The following is an 18,407-nucleotide window of genomic DNA, read 5'->3' on the forward strand; positions in this document are numbered from 1 at the left end:
TCATACACACGTGTTTATGATAAAATCTGAGTTTCCCGCGGCGTTCCTGAATCCGGAGTGGGTTTTTAGTAGAGTAGGCTTTTATGTGCAAATCTACACACAGATTTACTCACTTTTCATGAATGAGACCCACTGTATTTAGAAACATGCTTTATGGCAAAATACATGGAGCATAGTTTTGGCTGATGGCACAGAGGCATGCGTGTGCGCGGGGCTGTGCTAGGGCACACAGGTACACACATACAGGTTTTGATCTGCAAGTGTTGGAGATAAAGGCTTCCCAGCCAAACTGTGGTCCCAGTGCGCATGCGCAGCTCGTGCTGCTAATGGTGCTCACAGTATGAATGGGCAGTGGACAAAAACGCTAATATAAACAGTAGAAATGTGGGAAAAATGCAAAAACGGCATCGTGGCTGTCTGCACATGGCCAAGATGAAAGCCTATGTGCAAGTTCAGAGAAGTAGGTCAAAGCAGTGAGGAGAAAAACGGATGATGATGGACGGATGGAGGGACGGACAGACAGGGAGGGACAGAGGTTTCTCCATTTAATAGTAGGATGTATTTCTTTCTTAATATTTTAGAGAGTTTTAGGAGTTGAGACATACAACAATTCATATCCCATCCATTTTTATTTTACACGCTGGTATTGGATCGGTACTCGCTATCGGCAGATACCTAAGGTTCAGGGATCGGAATCGGTATCGGGAAGGAAAACGTGGTATCGGTACATCTCTACTATCAAGCCCCACGAGCATCTTTGAGCTTAGGTCATTTTTGGGCATGGAGCATTATTAAAACAAGTTTCTTCCTGACTCCTCAAAGGTCTGTATAAGCTGCTTCATAGTTCCACTAAGTGGCACTGAAATAAGGAGGAGGAGGGACCTTTCGAGGAAGTAAAAGAACTCCACACAGCGAAGCTGCTTGTTCACTTTGACCTAGAGAGGGGGATCACTCTTTCAGGTGATGACTCACCCTATGGAGTCAGGACAGTTCTCTTGCATGTAACAGAGGATGTTGCAGAGAAGCCAATTGGTTTTGCCTCATGTACCCTGGCACCAGTGGAAATGGGTTATTCATAGTTGGATAAGGAAGGTGAGCTGCATGAATGCTTTCATCAATACTTTTATGGACTGGGTTTCACAGTAATTACAGACCATAAACCACTGATGAACCTGTTTAATTAGACCAGAGGCCTGTACTACGAAGCCAGTTTAGCTTTAGCCAGGATATCTTTTCATTATCTGTTTTGACTAACCCTAATATTGGCCGTTTGAAAAATTGGTACTGCAAAGCTGGTTATCAACTAGTTCAGTCAACTCTGGGTTTTCCTATCCAGCCATGAGCGCGTTTATTTGAAAGAGGCGGGGGTGTTTATTAGGACTGATATCATCAGAACGATGAATGAAGTAGGCTACTCCATATCATATATGGAGTATATAAAACGGTACCCAAAGTGTCTGGGACTGCAAGACAGTAAAATGTCACTGGCGTGGGATGTAAATGATACTCTGTATTTTTATAACAGCAAATGTAAAAACATTGAAAACTGATGTAAACTTGATTATGGACCCATAGCTAGACTGTCAATATAGTTTGAAACATAAATCAGAGAAAACATCTATACTCTTAAGAGGGCGGAGGCAGAAATTGGCATCATAGATGTTTGGAGAAAGTTACATCCTGATGAATGAGACTACACGTACTACTCAAAAGCCCATAATAAATACTCAAGATTAGACTACTTTTTAATGAATAAATCAGATTTAGAGAAAGTAAAGCAATGTTCTCTTTCTTATGAGAATATCTCTCCACTACATATAGAGTATATGTTATGGGATTACTGACATCCTGGCAGTTGATGTGAATAATCATTTAAGACACACCATGCCTATCGTGGCTTCCTCTGCGCCGTCTATAAATAGACCCAGCTGCACAGAGTACTGCTGATACTCTGATTTTCACTGGATCAGACGACGTGAGAGCAGACTAAGTCTGTGCAAATGTTTAAGAGAAAAAACAGAAAGAAGAGTGGGGAGTTTGAACAGTGGCTTTGTGTGTGATCCGCTTACCTGTGGGTAGCGAGCTGGTCTATCGTTAGGCTCCTCTCAGGATTGTAAAGTCACGTTCTTCTCTCTTTTCTTTTGAGAAGGAAAAGTGAGCTGAGGGTACCGCATGTGGTATAGTTGGTCTGAGAATGCAACATAGTTGAGGGTGCAGCCAGCGTCCTCTCTCATTATAGTCCTTTTTTCCTGTGTGTAACTAAAGTGATCCATCGGGAGGGGGTACCGCGTCGGTACAGCTGGTTCGGAGAAGCGACGTGTCACGGGCACGGCCAGCGTCCTCTTCCTGGGTTGACTTCCGTGTTACATTAAACACGTTAACAAACACTAACAAAGTGTTTGCTCTGTGCTGCACTCATAATGCAAGTTTGCTGTCCGCTGTCTATCTACCTTCATTCATTCCATTCAAGGGCTGTTGCTACCTGTTACTACCTGTGGCTACCAAAACACTGTGGGCTCTTCCTGGTCATGTGACGTGAGGTCATAGCTATGGCAAGTCGGGAGGGTCCGCTGTGCTTGGGCTGTGGGGTGAAAATCCCCATAGAAGATGCACATGATTTTTGTGTTTATTGTTTGGGGGAAGACCATGCGTGGGCAGCGCGGGAAGACCCTGCTGCATACATGAATTGTTTCTGCATGACAGCAAGGCAAAGAGAGGCTCGTTGCCGGTTGTTTTTGAAAACAGTCACCCCTACTGTAGGGCCACAGCCCGCCAAGCGGTCTAGGCCAGCGGCCTCTGCAGTGGGGACGGGGGCTGGCACAGGCGCTGCACATACCTCCATTACGGTTTGCACAGCAGGGGGTGTCTGTGGTCTGTTCCACCCAGTCAGTGCCGGCTGTTGTGGAGTTCCATTCCCCTTCCCCCATGACAGATGTGGAGGGGGATGAGGACGACAGTCTCTCCCTGCATTCCTAGGAGGAGGAGATAGACGTGCTCTCCGTAGATCAACAGGAAGGGGAGGAGGAGCTTGATGAGAAGCGGTCGCCTCACCTGCAGGGTCTTATCTGTAGGGCGGCCGCTGCCCTGAATGTGGACATGCCGCCCGGCCAAGGGCCTGCCCCATCACGTTTTGATGACAAGATGGGGGGGTTTCAGCCTCCGCCGCATTTCCTGGTGCCCCTCCTCTTGGATTTTGAGGAGGTGGTCAAGAAGCAGTTTAAGACACCATTGACGGTGGGTCACTGGTCTGGGCTCTGTCGGACCATGACCGCAGTGCATGCTCCAGAGAGAATCGGCTGTGGGCCGTCAACCTCTGTGGACACTGCTCTTAGCAGCTCTGGTGGCTCCCTCCAAATCAGTTCTCGGGAAAGGGAAAAGCCGGAGCAAGAACTGCAGTGCAATGGATGGCTTGCTTGAAAAAATGCATGGTGCTATGGCGGTTCAGGCGAAACTAGCCAACACAGCAGCCATATTGTCCCTGTACCAACGACATTTGGTCCAGCAACTGTCAGAAGAGGGTAGGGGACAGCTTGTAGGTGAACTACAGGAGGTCTCCTCACTTCTCCCTAAGTTCATGAGGGAGCAAGGGGTGGCAGCTGGCAAGGCCTTGTCAGGGCTTTGGCAGGCATGTCGCCATCTGTGGTATCACAGTCCCAGTTGCAGCCTGAAGACAAGGCATGTCTGCTCAGGCTGCCTGTGGGGCCGACGGCTATGTTTGGACTGGATGCAATAGCAGTGATCCAGCAGGCGCAGGAGGCTTGCCGTGCTGCTAAAGAAATGTCAAACGCTTTGAGGCAGAACACTACAACACAACAACAGCCGCAGCAGCAGCAGCAGCAACAACAACAGCAGCAGCAGTTCAGTCAGCCCCAGCCTGATCTGAGGGTTAGATTAGATGCAGCACAGTGTGGTGGAAAAGGGAACAAGGGCCGTGGTGGCAAGGCACCCCAGGGCCCGAAGTCCCCATCCTGATGCTACGTCTTCCCCAGCCTGCCTGTTCCCTTCATGGGAAGCCCTGGGGGCGGACCCCTGGGTTGTTTCAACAATGACCCAGGGGTATCGTTTCTCAGCACCCCTCCTGTGACTACGGTACCTGCATTCTCCATCGTAGCAGATCACCTGCACAGAGAGGTCTTGCGCTCCGAAGTGTCCACTCTTCTGGCCAAGAAGGCAATCAGAGAGGTGGGACAGGAAGACAGGCAAGTAGGGTTTTATTCCCGTTGTTTTCTTTGTTTTCTCGAAACACGACGGGACGCTCCGGCCAATTCTGGACCTCAGGGGCCTGAACAGGTTCCTCTGGCCCCTGAAGTACAAGATGTTGATTGTGCCACGAGTGAAACAGGCTGTCCTTATGAATGACTGGTTTGCAACAGTCGACCTCAAGGACACATATTTTCAAATCCCGATTTGGGAGGGCCACAGAAGGTTTCTCAGGTTTGTCTTCGACGGCCAAATCTTCTAATTCTGTGTCCTCCCCTGAATGCAGTCTTGGGGCCTCTGTGGTGACAGGGTCTCAGGGTGATGAATTACCTGGACGACTGGCTCATATGCGCTCAGACAGAGCAGCAGTGTCATCGTCATGTGAAAATGTTGTTGGCGCACATCCAGGATCTGGGGTTACGCATCAACTACAGACAATGCAATCTGCAGCCAGCTCAGACCACCCAGTTCCTAGGTATGTGGCTGGATGCCAGGACTGGGTTGGTGAGGTTGACAGAGGACAGACAGGACTCCTTCAGCGATTGCCTCGCGCATTTTCATCTCGGGGCCAGAGTCACTTGGAGACTGTGTCTGCGCCTTCTGGGCCTCATGGCTACTGCTGTGCAGGTGGTACCATTAGCTCTCCTGCACATGCGCTTGGTGCAGAGCTGACTTTTCAGTCTGGGGCTGTACCCGCTGAGAAACCTACAGCCTATGGTGCTGGTCACCAGGAGGTTGTGTGTGGCCCTCAGGTGGTGGAAGGTCCTGGGGAACATCTCAAGGGGCAGCAGGCTGGGTCCAGTGCTGCGTTGCCAGATGGTCTCTATGGATGCATCCCTCGATGGTTGGGGTGCTCTCCTTGAAGGCAGGGGCACCAGCAGGCACTGGGGGGAGGTCCTCTGGCGGGGTCAGCATATCAACGTCTTGGAACTAAGAGCAATCCACCTGGCCCTCTTGCATTTCCTGCCAATGCCGCAGGGCCGCCATGTTCTCCTGAGAACCGACAGCACCACAGCAGCGGCATATGTCAACAGACAACGGGGCTTGGGCTCTCCGCGTCTGTGCAGGATTGCACACAGACTGTGAACATGGGCGTACACACAGTTCCTGTCACTCAGGGCCATGCATGTGCCGGGAGTGGTGAATGTGGCGACTGACCTCCCTTCCAGGAGCGGGCCACATCCGGGGAACTGGAGGCTGCACCCAGCAGTGGTGGAGGAGATCTGGCACCGCTTTGGAAGAGCGGGTGACACCACTCCTGGACGGGACACAAATGAAACTTCTGGTTCGCCGGGATCTGTTGAGTCAGGCACGGGGGACCCTGTTTCATCCCTTCCCTCAGGGGCTCAATCGCTGGGCCTGGTCCCTGAGAGGGCCGGAGACATGTGGCTCACAAGCTCAGTGGTTCAGACACTTCAGAGTGCTCGAGCCCCATCGACAAGAGCGGCATACTCTTATCGCTGGGAGCTGTTTGTGTCATGGTGCAGCACTAACCAGATCAACGCAATGACATGTTCAGCCCCAGAGATGCTTAGATACCTACAGGAGCTCCTGGAGGCTGGGAAGTCACCATCGACCCTGAGGGGTGTGGTGGCAGCCATCAAGGCCTTGGCTGTCTGTGGATGATGGCAGCCTTTCATCACAGTTTCTGAAGGGTACACAGAGGCTGCAGCAGGAGGCTGTCCATCCCGACGTGGGACCTGGGTCGGGTTCTGTCTGCCTTGGTGGAGGAGCCCTTTGAGCCTCTGGAATCAGTGAGCCTTCAGTGGATGTCGCTCAAAGTCGCATTCCTCTTGGCAGTAACATCAGCCAAGATGGTGGGAGAACTGCAGTCTCTCTGTGTACATGAGAGTTGTTGTCGGTTTCTGCCGGACGACACGGGGGTTGTCCTGCGTCCGAATTCGGCATTCCTACCAAAAGTGCTCACTGACTTTCACCGGAATCAGTCAGTAGAGCTGCGCTCCCCTAGGGCAGGCGAGGGTCAGGAGGAGTCAGTGCTATGCCCGGTTTAGGCGCTGAAGACCTATATTCAGTGTACAGCAGCATCCAGGAAGACAGATGAGCTGTTCATCTGTTTCGGGCCCCAGTCCTTGGGTGAGCCAGTATCTAAGGCTAGGCTGTCTCACTGGGTCGTGGAGGCAATTCAACGGGCATACAGAGAAACAGGCAAGCTGGTACCGGTGGGAGTAAAGAGCACTCCACATGGGGTGTATCATGGGGTGTATGTGTGCGGCCGCTATGTGGTTGACTTCGACCACATTTACTCGGTTTTATTGTTTGAATGTGGCAGCCAGCACCTCCTTCGGGGAACGTGTGCTGAGGGCCACTTCACGATAGACAACAGATTCACTGTGCCCCTGTGTTGGTGGGCCTTAGGTCCGGCCATGGGGGTGTCCCAGATCCTTGTCAGTAGCCTAGCAGGGTGCTGGCCATCTGAGGGGCCTCTTCCTCACACCTAGCCCTTGAGTCTTGTGGGGCTGGTTTGCTCAGGTTGCGTCTGGCGCCTGAGCATGGGGCAGTGGCATGCACCATCTGGCATCTGGCATCTGGCATCCCTGGTTCTCTGAGTATAGAGAATATCTCCACATCAAGGCCGCTCGGGAAACAGTTTAAATCAGAGTGAATCAGTGGTACTCTGCGCAGATGGGTCTATTTATAGACGTCGCAGGGGAAGCCACGATAGGCGTGGTGTGTCTTCAATGATTATTCATGTCAACTGCCTCCTGGCAGAATATATAGAAGTCCCGATCCTGATGCTATAGAATATATGTCATGGGATTACTGACATCCTTGTCAGTAATCCCATAACCTATATTGTGTATGTAGTGGAGACATACTCAGAGAACCAGGGTTACATTGTAACCCAACATTCTATTGGTAAAATAGATTTGTCAGATCATGCAACAATATCTATGGAAATAAGACTGGCAATAGAAAAAGGTGCATCAATCTGGAAATAAAATAACTCTCTTTTAAACAACAATGAATTCAAAAGCAAAATAGCAACAATAATAAAACAATATATTGAGATTAATGATAATGGGGAAGTCTACCCCTTGATGGTTTGGGAAGGGCCTAAAGCAGTCATTAGAGGGGAAATAATCGCTTTTGCCTCATTCAAGAAAAAGCAAAGAGGAAAGGAAAGAAATAACCTGGTCAATAGACTGACAAGACTTCAAGAGGAACATAAAAAGAGCCCAGATAAACAAATACTGGATGAGATAGATCAAATAAAAAAAAAAGATCACATAGATACAGAACAGAAAGAATACAAAGAATACTCACTTTTACTAAACAAAAAAATTATAATAGTGGACCAAGAGCCCAGAAATTATTAGCATGGATGCTACGAAGACAGAATAACAAAGCAAGCATATTAAAAATTAAAGATAGTACTGGTAACATATTAATAAAGAGGTCAGAAATAGCAAAATAATTTGTTAAGTACTATCAAAAATTATATACCCCGTAAGTATTTAGAGCATGTCCAGGAAGTGATGGTTTTACAAATGAGTTCTATAAAGAATTTCAAACCTTATTAATACCTTTGTTATGTAAAACTTTTAAATGGGCTCTGGAGAATAGACAAGACGCTCATACTTGGAACTCAGCAATTATTAAACTAATTCATAAAGAAGGTAAAGAATTAACAGACTGTGCCTCATACCGCCCAATATCCTTATTAAATGTAGACCATAAATTACTTACATCAATTTTGGCAAATAGATTGAAAAACATTATTCCCAAAGTTATAAATATTGATAAATATAAAATATATAGATGCTGAAAAAGCATTTGATAGGGTTTCTTGGTCTTTCATTTTTGAAGTGTGCCAAAAATTCAACTTTAATAACACATTTATCGATTGGTTAAAAATGATATATAATACAGCAGAGTAGGGCTGTGATGGTATGTATTTTTTCTCACAGCGGTGACAGAGGGGGTACTGTGACGTACCCGTCAACTCCGACTCAAACAGGCATGGCTCTGGGTCTGTGTCCGCCACAAGAAACTCCTCAAAATCGCGTTCAAAGTCGTCCATTGCAGCTACTATAGTCTGGAGATATCGCTAGGCTAAATAAACAGCTGAGTTTTGTTTACAGGCTACGTCTGTGCCTGTGCCTGCTCAACGGTGTATCCCTCCACGGATCACAGTGACCGACGTACTGACCCCAATGCAAACCGCTGAGACCCAGCCACTGGACGTACAGACACAAAAACGATATCCATCATGTTGTCTCAATATGAAAAAGATAGCGAAAGGGCATAACTCCCAAATTGTCGGAGTATTCTTTTAACATTTGGCTTGGGAACCAGATCTGCCGCCATGATGAATCAGCTTTTTTTTTGTTTTTTGTGCAGTGATAACCTCTTCACTGCAGTAGGCATCACGTGACCGCGGTATTGCGGTGATGCAGTTATTGTCACAGCCCTACACCAGAGTCAAGAATACAGGTCAATGGTACAATCTCAGATTCTTTTACTCTATTTTGGGGAACACGGCAGGGCGATCCGCTTTCCCCTTTAATTTTCATCTTGGCCATGGAACCATTTGCAGAGAAAATAAGACAAAATGCTAAAATAAAAGGTCTAGTACTGGGACAACATAAATTAGCGATATATGCAGATGACCTGATTCTTTATTTAACTAATATAACACAATCTTTGGAGATCGTTATGGATGAAATAAAACAATATAGCTTAGTGTTCAACTATAAACGAAATATGAATAAATCAGAAGCAATGGTAGTTGGGCAGCCAGTATCAGACACCATTAAATCTAAATATGATCTAAAATGGGACCGAAATAAAGTGAGATATATGGGAGTGATCATCTGTAAGGACTTTAGTAAGCTTTAAAAATATAATTTTGGGGCTTTGGAGAGCTAAATTAAACAAGATCTACAAAATCTAAATTGGTTAGGATTGGTAGGACCAAAAAAAGCTTTTAACCAATGGGATAAAATGCTTTGTAAATTTATTTGGGGAGAAAGGAAACCCCATATAAAATGAAAGACGATCAAATTAACTAAATCACATGGAGGTCTGGCCCTTCCAAATTTAGTCAACTATTATAATGCAGCTCTAATCAAACCAATTACTGTCTGGCTATGCAACTCTTCAGCAGCAAAGTGGAAGGAAATGGAAATACAACAAATGGGTAAATATTGGAACATAAACATCTCAGCTAAAACGTCTATTAAAGGAGCTATATCTAAGAAATCTAAAGCAAATAGTCGTAAAATCATCCTAATATGTCACAGAGATTAAGGAATAATGTTCATATAACATACTGATCTCACCGACAACAATAGTACAGCCAGAATATTCGCATTTAAAAAAATATTTTACGGTCTGCAAATCATGTTTATGTTTTAAATTTGTGTTTTGGCCTGTTGCGCCACCCACTGCCGTCTACCAGTCACGCAGTCAGTAGAGTCTCAGCATCAGTTAACCCTTTATGACCTACCATAGAACAAGTCCGCCAGAGCATATCTTTACAATTTTACCTGCTGTAGGGCCATTTTTTGGAGTATTTTAATATACTATACACCAATACAATCCTTAAATCCCAAATTTTAATAATATGTGTGGACATATGTCCATACTAATGAAAGAAATTGCTAAAAAGTGCAATAAACCACTAAAAAAATGAAAATCGTTTTTGTTTTTACACATATTTTTCTAAATACAGAAATATCATTGCTGTATCCCTCAAAATTGTAAATGTAAAAAAGTTGCACAAAATCCTTTCAAACCACAGAAAATTTATTTTGAGTGTTTTCATAACTTAATTTTTGAGATACACTCATTTTTATAAAATGTGACAAAACGAAAGTTAAATGCGCATTGTGCACAATTAGCAAAAATACAACATGTACATCAGAATAAACTATTTACAATAGAACAACCAAAGTTCAAAGTCAAACATTACTTTTCAATAGCACCAGGGGAGCTGTGATAGGTCTTGTGACAGTTCCTGTCCATGATGAGAAATATTTTATTGGTGTTGGCACACAGTGTTTTGATGGCAGCCCGGTGAAAGTACATCCTGAACAGCTCAGATGGAGAGGGATTGTCCACATACTGTGATAGAGGTGGCTGCACACCTGGCCTCCTTTTGGGCAGAAAATGTGGTAGGGCATGTGGCAAGATGTCAGGCTCCTTTTCGGTTCTCCAGCCAGCTGCATGTCTCTGACCTGGAGCCTCTCTTTACTGGAGACCGACTCCTTCCTCCCCCTCTGCCTCTGGGGTGCAGGGCGAGGAGACCCCCACTTCCTCCTCTTCATCATCGTCGTCAACTCTGCATACAGATGTTACACAGTGTGTCAGATGTGTTCCACACAAGAGTAATACAATAGTGGTGCATATTTAGTGCAAAATGCTTTCAGTTGTGTTACATATATATTTTCTTTACTTTAACTCAAAAACAAACAATATTTCATGAATATATACATACATGTCATAGGAGGGATCTCTCCCTTGGATGTGGTCGGCTTCATCTCCACTTTCGGCAGAATCCAGACCAGATGAGTGGACTGAATCTTCATCCAACGCTGTAATTAGCTCGGAAGCTTCGCATTGGGAGAAAAGCCATTTCGCGCGACCTGGTTGTTGCGGTTCTATAAATATATGTGTGCGAGTGTATGGTGAGTGTCTGGTGTGTGTGTGTGTGTGGTGAGTATCTGTGTGTGTGTGTCTAAGTGTTGTTGTGAAAGAGTAATATACAAAACGAGAGCGAGAGCGAGTGTGTGACTGCAAGCTGCGAGAAATATTTACCGCGGAAGAAAGAGAGGAATTTCCCGGGAAATGACGTCACTCGTTGCCGCGGGTAGTGTCGTGAGAAAGACACGCAAGAAAATAACGTGACAGTTCATGCTCACAACGTGATGACGTTTCGTCCAATGTAGGAAGTGCTGTGAATACCCGCGATCAGGATCATGTTTTTGTTCTTAGTTTTTTTTCTGTTTTTCTACAAACCTGTCAGTGCAAGGAAACAGAACTCTGGGACATGATGAATGCATGGTAAGTTAGAGTAACTCCTCCGGTTTTAAATGCAAAAAGAATTATTGTTCTATCTTATTTTGTTGCAATTCTACCGGCATTTAAAAATCAATATGCAAATGGGATCGCGGGCACTCCCGCCGGTATTAAAGGGTTAAAGTTACAACTCAGCTACAGCAGCACAGCAAGCAGCATTAGCAGTGTCCCAGTACATAGCATTAGCAGTTTCCTCAGCTGTATCCCGGCAGCAGCGTTAGCAGCAGAGAAGCCGGACTTGCTCGAACGGTCCGCTGGAAAACCGAAGATCAAGGACGCGGTGAAACGGCCCTGCCACGGCAGCTGCCTGTGGGCAAACAAATCTGTCTCCAGCGTGTTGCTGTCCAGCAACCTCGAATCTGTAGGGGAGGGGGGGCGGACACGACTCGTGGCAGTAATTTGAATTTGAGTGCAGTAACCGTTTTGGCCACATTCTTACATACAGCGCCTTTAAGGACATTAGGAAAATTGAAAATACATGTATAAAAAATACAATAAGGACCTGGACAAAAGTTACAAAACCAAAGGATATTCAGATGGATTTAATATTTATGAGAGAGATTGCAATGGACAGGGAATCCAAACCAACTTTAAATGATAACACCTTTAAAAAGGACTGTTGCGATATAATCAGATAGTTACAGATAAAGGAATTGACACCTTTGAGAACCTATCAAAACTGTATAACTTACCAAAGCTTCACTTTTATAAATATTTGCAAATTAGAAGTTATCTTGTAAAGGAAATAGGATTAAATAAAACAGTGAAGGAGTTACACCCCTTAATAGGTTGCATAATAAATATATCAAATAGAGCTAGCACAAAAAAACACATTAGGTCAGATATACCGTATTATGGAGAAAGAGTACAGAAACCAGGAAATCAAATTAATTACTAGTTGGGAGAAGGAATTGAACTTAACTATATCACCAGAAATATGGAAAAACATGAGTGATAATACATGGAAAACCACAAGTTCTTTAAGGTGGAGGAAAATTCAACTACGTTTCTTTAAAACTCCTGTTATTCAAGCAAAGTATTCTAAGGAGGTAACATCAAGTTGTTGGTGGAGATGTGGGGAGGCAGAAGCCAACCAGACCCATATCTTTTTCTCCTGCCCAGTGTTGCAGCAATATTGGACGGAAATAAGTGAGACTATGGAAAACATATTTCAGTGCACACTTGTTTTGAGACCTGAGCAACTTCTACTTGGTAGAATACCACAGTCCCTCTCTCAAAATACCTAAGTATATAAGTACCTTTTTAGAATTTTAAGAGCAGCAGCACTCAAACAGATAACAAAAAATTGGCTGAAACTGGCAGTACCACAACTAAATAAATGGAATGACACAATTAATGAAATGTATAAAATGGAATTAATTAGTAATCAAGTTGAACTGTTTGATATGAGATGGGAGGAGTTACAGAAAATGAATTTTATACAAGAATAAACAGTACATTATAAGATAATCCCTGAACCAAACTTACTATATGCTTTTTTTTCTTTTTTTCTCTTTGTGTGTATTTTTGTGTATAGATAATGGGGGTATGCATGAATGTGTGTGTGGATGTGTAGGCAGGTATGTGTAGGATACATGTATACGCACATGGATATGCTATATACAGTACAGGCCAAAAGTTTGGACACACCTTCTCATTCAATGCATTTTCTTTATTTTCATGACTATTTACATTGTAGATTCTCACTGAAGGCATCAAAACTATGAATGAACACATGTGGAGTTATGTACTTAACAAAAAAAGGTGAAATAACTGAAAACATGTTTTATATTCTAGTTTCTTCAAAATAGCCACCCTTTGCTCTGATTACTGCTTTGCACACTCTTGGCATTCTCTCGATGAGCTTCAAGAGGTAGTCACCTGAAATGGTTTTCCAACAGTCTTGAAGGAGTTCCCAGAGGTGTTTAGCATTTGTTGGCACCTTTGCCTTCACTCTGCGGTCCAGCTCACCCCAAACCATCTCGATTGGGTTCAGGTCCGGTGACTGTGGAGGCCAGGTCATCTGCTGCAGCACTCCATCACTCTCCTTCTTGGTCAAATAGCCCTTACGCAGCCTGGAGGTGTGTTTGGGGTCATTGTCCTGTTGAAAAATAAATGATCGTCCAACGAAACGCAAACCGGATGGGATGGCATGTCGCTGCAGGATGCTGTGGTAGCCATGCTGGTTCAGTGTGCCTTCAATTTTGAATAAATCCCCAACAGTGTCACCAGCAAAACACCCCCACACCATCACACCTCCTCCTCCATGCTTCACAGTGGGAACCAGGCATGTGGAATCCATACGTTCACCTTTTCTGCGTCTCACAAAGACACGGCGGTTGGAACCAAAGATCTCAAATTTGGACTCATCAGACCAAAGCACAGATTTCCACTGGTCTAATGTCCATTCCTTGTGTTTCTTGGCCCAAACAAATCTCTTCTGCTTGTTGCCTCTCCTTAGCAGATGGGTCTGCTGCTAGAACTCTGTGTGGCATTCATCTGGTCTCTGATCTGAGCTGCTGTTAACTTGCGATTTCTGAGGCTGGTGACTCGGATGAATTTATCCTCAGAAGCAGAGGTGACTCTTGGTCTTCCTTTCCTGGGTCGGTCCTCATGTGTGCCAGTTTCGTTGTAGCGCTTGATGGTTTTTGCGACTCCACTTGGGGACACATTTAAAGTTTTTGCAATTTTCCGGACTGACTGACCTTCATTTCTTAAAGTAATGATGGCCACTCATTTTTTTTTAGTTAGCTGATTGGTTCTTGCCATAATATGAATTTTAACAGTTGTCCAATAGGGCTGTCGGCTGTGTATTAACCTGACTTCTGCACAACACAACTGATGGTCCCAACCCCATTGATAAAGCAAGAAATTCCACTGATTAACCCTGATAAGGCACACTTGTGAAGTGGAAACCATTTCAGGTGACTACCTCTTGAAGCTCATGGAGAGAATGCCAAGAGTGTGCAAAGCAGTAATCAGAGCAAAGGGTGGCTATTTTGAAGAAACTAGAATATAAAACATGTTTTCAGTTATTTCACCTGTTTTTGTTAAGTACATAACTCCACATGTGTTCATTCATAGTTTTGATGCCTTCAGTGAGAATCTACAATGTAAATAGTCATGAAAATAAAGAAAATGCATTGAATGAGAAGGTGTGTCCAAACTTTTGGCCTGTACTGTATATATTTATCTAGTAAATTATTTTCTTACTGTGCCGGTGGGGGGGGGGGGCGCAGAAGGGCATACATACAGAAGTGACTTTGCCTCTTTTTCTGTTTGGAGTAGTAATGTTTGTATGAACTTCAGTGAATAAAGAGTATAAAAAAAGAAAATACTACATTACATTCGTGCCCTAGGATAACGAATGTACCCCATGATCATGTTGATCCCTAAAAAAATCTGCATTTCTTCTCCTGTCACTGCCAGATTTTCTTTCCCTTTCTGGAGAGCATACAAGTTGGTGTTTTGCACTATATCATCAATGAGATCTGCTGGAAACAGATGTGTGAAGAAATCTATGGGATCTCTTCCCTCCACATTCAATTTCCACTCTCCTAGAAAAGGAGGCAAGTCTCCATCAAAGTTGTTGTCTTGGACTTTCCAGATATTTTTGCGGGCTTGAGTATGGTCAGGTGCCATGTGCCCATCTTCCACAGCTCCCTGATCATGCTGACCTCCCTCTGCATCCTGCCCCTCATCATCTTGACTATAGGCACCCTCACTTTCTGCATCCTGACTGTCTGTATCTCCATCATCCTCAGCTCCTATGTCTCTGTTCTTCTCTGGCAGCCACTCATCATCACTGTTGTCACTATACTCATCATCACTGGACTCATCATCACTGGAGCTGGACAGAATTTCCTGAACTATTCTGTAGACTGCCTTACTCTTTGCTGCGTTTGAAGTCTACAAAATATGACAAAATAATTATTATAGTAACACAAACTACAGCTAATCTGCACAAAAAATGTATATTTTAAATGAATAGCTTATTACTATAACAATTGTACACTGACTAACCAAAACAGTCATAAGAAACAGTGACGCAATTACATGACTTGTGTTGAAAATATATTGGGTGATGCATGATGTCCACTTCATTGGACACATGGTTAATCGTAATTTTGTACATATTGGAAATAAAAATGTCATATTCCAAACGGATAATATCCTTCCTTAGATGTTACTGTATATCATCACTTTTTTTTTTTTTTTTTTTTTTTTTTACCTCTGGGGTTCTTCTAGAATATAAGTTTTGACAGGATATGCCAGCAGTGGTCAGCAGGGGAGGCTGTTTAGCGGCCATCTTGGATTCAGAGGACATTTACTTGCAGTTACACCGACTGACCACTGAATAGACCTCAATGGAATAGGGCAGTAGAGAGCACTCTAGAGGCTGATATGCAGTTCCACCATAGAAAGAATTGCATTTAAGAGAAAATGACTTTTTAGTAGCTGTCCACTGCAGTGACCGCTATGCACCAGAGGGTTAACTTGCTTCTCGAATTTTAGCTGTGAATCTAATATGAGGCCGAGGTATTTTGCCTCTGAGACCTGTTGGATATGCTTTCCATAAATATTTTGATTTAATATATTAGCTTCTGTTGATGAGTGAGCCCGAGCAGAAAAGCAAACTGACCGTTTTGTCAATATTAATAAGGATAAGAATAAGAATAACTTTATTCATCCCCAAGGGGAAATTCAATTATCTGTCAGCTCATCTATTATATGTCAAAGAATTATAAAGCCTGATGGCTGTGGGTATATAGGATCTTCTGTATCTCTCTGTCCTGCATAGAAGAGAGAGGAGCCGTCCACCACAGTTTTTTTTTGGTCCATCAAGGTGTTGTGGAGTGGATGATCTGGGTTGTCATGATGGCCTCGAACATCTTCAGTGTGCATCTCTCCACCACCTCCTCCAGTGTGTCCAATCTGACTCCAATCACAAAGCCAGCTCTTTTGACTAGTTTGTCCAGCCGCCTTGCATCTTTGTGTCTGATGCTTCCTCCCCAGCAGACTGCAGCATAAAACAACACACTTGCCACCACAGACTGATAAAACATCTGCAGCATCTTACTACAGATGTCGAGAGATCTGAGCTTCCTCAAGAAAAAAAGGCGGCTCTGCCCCTTTTTGTAGAGAGCGTCTGTGTTTAGGGACCAGTCCAACTTATTATCCAGGTGTACACCTAGATACTTATAGCTTGGCAGCACCTCGATGTCCACCCCAGAGGTATTCACTGGCTGAAGAGGGGGCTTGGACCTGCAGAAATCTATGATCACTTCCTTGGTCTTTGAGATGTTCAGGAGGAGACAGTTCTTGTGACTCCAGTCACTGAAGGCTTTTATCAGATCCCTATATTCAGACTTCTGCCCATTCCTGATACACGCCACAATAGCAGTGTCGTCCGAGTATTTCTGGATGTGGTAGGACTCAGAGTTGTATTTGAAGTCCGCTGTGTACAGTGTGAGCAGGAATGGAGCCAGGACAGTCCCTTGTGGAGCCGCCGTGCTGCTCATTAATGTCCCAGAAACACAGTTCCCCAACCTGACATACTGTGGCCTTCCTGTCAGGTAATCTGTGATCCAGGAGATAAAGGAAGGATCCACTGCCATCTCTGTGAGCTTGTCTTTGAGTATGTTGGGTTGGATGATGTTGAATGCGCTTGAAAAAAGAAAAAAGAACATGATTCTCACATAAGCGCCAGGTTCCTCCAGATGAGCTAGGGCACGGTGAAGCATGTAGAGGACAGCAGCATTTACTCCACTGTGTTGTTTGTATGCATACTCCAGGGGTCGAGTTTGTCTTTGACCTCAAGTCTCAGTAGGCGTAGTATCAGCCGCTCCAAGATCTTCATGATGTGCGAAGGCTACTGGTCTGAAGTCATTAAGTTCAGATGGACATTTAATTTTTGGTACCGGCACAACACAGGAAGGAGGAGGAGGAGGAGGAGGAGGAGAAGCAGCGTTGGAAGTGGGAGTGGCTGCTGTATTGAATCTATTGAAGAACTGATTGAGTTCATCAGCTCTTTCTGCATCGCCCACCACTGGCTGTCTTTTCTTGTTGTTGTAACCAGAGATGGTGTTGACTCCTCTCCACATTTCACGGATGTTGCTGTGTTGTAGATTCCTCTCCAGTTTCTTTTTGTATTCCACCTTTGCCATCTTAAGTCTCTTCTTCAACTCATGTTGCACTTGTCTGAGCCGTGCTTTGTTACTATCTCTAAAAGCTGCCTTCTTCTCATTGAGGATTACCTTTATGTCACTGGTAATCCAAGGTTTGTTATTGTGGAAACAGCGTACAGTCTTTGTAGGTATGACTGTGTCTCTACATAAGTTGATGTAATCAGTAAAACATTCAGTCTGTCTATAAGTGTCCATGATGTTCGATGTTCTCCTCTGTTACCAGCAGCACATCCCAGTCATTGCATTCAAAGCAGTCTCTTGGAGCCTCACGCCAGGGCCAAAGCGCAGCGCACCAAAATTTCCACGCGAGCCAGAGCATTTCCGTTCACATCAGATGCGTATTTCTCCACGCCGGTCGACAAGCCCTTCTGCTCCTAGCTGCTGTCTCCATCACATTTGGGGCTGTTTTTCCATCATGGGTAAGTAAATAACCTCATAAAATTATATGACACTTTTTCCTAACAACTGTACATGTCCACTTCTTAGTAATGAGTAGGCTATATGTATATAAACACACACACATATATACATTGCATTTGTCAAATGGGGTGTTTTATTTTGAAATTTGTTTTATTCTGAAAATTGACTGTTGTTGTTCCTTTGTTTGACTTCCTGCCCGGCTTAACACATTCGCTCGTGGCTCACGCAGAAAATAGACCAGACACCGAAACGATCGCTGCAGGGCCGGCCGCGGAGCTGTGCAGCGTGGCTGGTTTGGATGACACAATCGGTTAACACGGGCGCCGAAAGGAAACTGGCTTCGCTTCGAGGCTATTCAGTAAGCTCTCGGCTTCCTGAATCCAGCATCATTTTTCTGTTATTTCATATGGATTTTGCACCAGAGCAGCCTAAACACACATAGTCCAAAATCGCGATGAGTGGTGACAAGCTATGTCATGCCGTTTTTCAAGGGGAAAAGTCAAAGGATTACTCGCGATCTCATGCGGAGCAGCAAGTGGGCACATAGCTGTTTTATAA

At 44.5% G+C, this 18,407-nt stretch overlaps 1 protein-coding gene across 3 annotated transcripts in view; it reads right to left on the reverse strand.

The window, feature by feature from the left end:
- The window catches only part of kcnj13 (potassium inwardly rectifying channel subfamily J member 13), a 75,645-nt gene that overhangs the window by 8,710 nt on the left and 48,528 nt on the right, over window positions 1-18,407 (reverse strand). The window contains exon 1 of one of the 3 annotated variants that reach the window (XM_049576818.1): window positions 2,070-2,573. The exons of the other annotated variants lie outside the window; for them this stretch is intronic. The gene's annotated coding sequence lies outside the window, so the exon portion shown is untranslated. Of the gene's footprint in view, window positions 1-2,069; window positions 2,574-18,407 lie in introns of those variants that run through there. 3 annotated transcript variants of the gene reach the window in all.

The sequence above is a fragment of the Epinephelus fuscoguttatus genome, linkage group LG5 (assembly GCF_011397635.1).
Source record: "Epinephelus fuscoguttatus linkage group LG5, E.fuscoguttatus.final_Chr_v1".
Lineage (NCBI taxonomy): Eukaryota > Metazoa > Chordata > Actinopteri > Perciformes > Serranidae > Epinephelus > Epinephelus fuscoguttatus.